This window comes from Macrobrachium nipponense, chromosome 1 (genome assembly GCF_015104395.2).
Source record: "Macrobrachium nipponense isolate FS-2020 chromosome 1, ASM1510439v2, whole genome shotgun sequence".
Taxonomy (NCBI): domain Eukaryota; kingdom Metazoa; phylum Arthropoda; class Malacostraca; order Decapoda; family Palaemonidae; genus Macrobrachium; species Macrobrachium nipponense.
The window spans coordinates 77,184,643-77,187,142 of NC_087200.1; the positions used below are offsets into that span (position 1 = coordinate 77,184,643).

Genomic DNA, 2,500 nt, shown 5'->3' on the forward strand with positions numbered 1-2,500 from the left:
TGAAACTTTGTCCACCCCATAATATACAGATAAAAAAGTATGCAAGTCACGGTCATGAAACAGAAAACCGTTGAAACTCGTCAAATAAGTTGAAGTTTATGATGGCTAAAGAAAAAAAAATTTTGCTAAGGTCTTCGCCAATGGGGATCTAGTCTTCTTATAAAAAAAAAATATCCATTTCTCCTTAAAAGAGAGTTTAGACTATACAAATCAATTTCAATATATATCACAAAATCTGCCAGGGTCCCTGCCAGATATAAGTCAGTGATTCTTTTGACCAAATTCAACAGTGCCCCGATCAATGTCATGATATTCAATGATATGCAATTGAACAAATTTGGTATTCTGTAACTCTGCAATGGGTACACTGGCATACGCTCTCTCTCTCTCTATCTTTGTTAATAAAAAAAAGAAGTAATCGTAGCCAAGGCCTAGATAATATAATCTCTAAACCTTGGTCGCAGCATCTCCACAACGAATCTTGTAGGTAACCTACATAAACGTTTATTTCTGGTTTACTACAAATCAAGGTTTCTGGTTGCGTTAAATTATTTCAAATCAGTGTAAAAAAAAATCTGTATGTTTAAAGATGTCTTTAATCTTCAATAAAAAAAAAAAAAAGTTGTGTTAATAATCATGGTCTGTCAATGAACGTGAACAGTAACATACAAGAATTCTATTTTTGCGCACTTCGTCAAAAAATAAAGAAGGATTCTTGTGTGCAAAAGATACTTTTCTAATGCAAATTCTTTGTACAAATATTACGGGTGGCAGATCCTGTTCCACTCCTTAAATACTTCAGAAGCAAATGAAAATAAGGCAAGTAAAAAATGCGCACTAGTTTTTTTCGGCGCAATCGAGTTGTCTGTACACCATATAATGCTGTGTGAAACTCTCCGGCACGTCCCATGAAACTTTCAGCCACGGCCCGATAGTCGCCTGCGTTTTTTGGCACCTCAGAAAACACGATCATGGCTAACTTTTACCTTAAATAATAAAAAACAACTGAGGCTAGAGGGCTGCAATCTGGTATGTCTGATGATTGGAGGGTGGATGATCAATGTATCAATTTGCGCAGCCCTCTTCTAGCCTCAGTAGTTTTTACGATCTGAGGGCGGACAAGAAAAGTGCGGAGGGACAGACAAATAGCCACCCAAGTAGTTTACTTTTACAAAAAACTAAAAACGAGGAACAATAAGGACTCTGATATGGGTTGGTGGAATTTCATGAAACGAAATCTGGGATGGCACAACATCCGTGAGCCAAGGATGTTCGAGTTTAAGATCCATCCCATTCAAATGACAATTAAATATTTTATGCATGCCATTTAACATTTTTAGCACGGGGAAACAGCTAGCTGCAGGTTAATTTCCATGAAACGAATAGTCCCATCTAAGAAGGTGCAATTGAATTTTGCAGTTTCCTATTCATAAGTATATCTAAGTTGAACCAGACCACTGACATAAATAACAGCTCTCCAAGGGCTGGCCCAAAGGATTAGATTTTTGTTGACGTTGCAAGGAACCAATTGATTACTTAGCAACGGGACCTGCAACTTATTGTGAGATAAGAACCGCATTATATCGATTAATGAATTTCTAATAACCAGAAATAGATTCCGCGCTTGCTGCAGCTAAGAGCGAACTCTGGATATCAGATCAGTAGGCGAGTATGTAACCGACTCGTCCAGGTAGGAACTCTGTTTTTTCATGTTCATACCTGAAGTTCTTCGCATTCCTCTAAAATCTAAAATCTGCAGAATTTGTAACACAAAGCAATAAAAACCGAAACTGTACTCCCAATTAACAAACTGGCGAACTAATTTAGAAATTTTATAACTATGAACGCACATTACAAAAATACTGTGAATGCCATTCTAATCTCTTGGGCAAAGCGTACATGTGCGATAAGGAGTTCAGTTGATTTGAAGAAATATTTCTCGGGTCTCATTTTGTAATATATTTAATTGGGATTTTTATTTTTATAACTAAATCGAGATCTGTATACATTTTCTATTTTAACGTGAGAGTTACAATTTTCTAATACCTCTTCTGAATTAGGGTTTTATGTGACTATAAGATGATAATATAAAGACTTAAGCTCATAATTATTTATTTATGAAAGGGGGGGGGGCGGAATCCCGTGTCCTAGTGCTTAACGCCCTCGGTTTACCAGCGCTGAGCCAGAGATCAATCCCGCGGGTAGGTGGGGGTGGGGGTGGTGGGGGGTTAAGAGAGCATAGGCCCATTTGCTGAAAAGTACATTGCTCCCCCGTTGACCTTAAACTATGAATTAGGTAACTGGCGATTAACTGACTGACAAGAGAAGGGCAGTGAGTTAGCTATCTTACCAAAAATGATAATGTTACACATCGGAACACGGTCTAGAAACATCAGACTACCCCTTTAGGAGAAAGCGTGTTGCTGTATATACATACACGCTCATATGATATACATAATAATAAATATATATATATAGTATATATAAAAATATATATATT

General features: G+C 37.0%; 1 protein-coding gene across 7 annotated transcripts in view; it reads right to left on the reverse strand.

Moving 5' to 3' along the window:
• LOC135219392 (tyrosine-protein phosphatase non-receptor type 4-like) overlaps nt 1-2,500 on the reverse strand; it is a 523,112-nt gene that overhangs the window by 29,948 nt on the left and 490,664 nt on the right. The gene's annotated exons all lie outside the window — the stretch shown is intronic.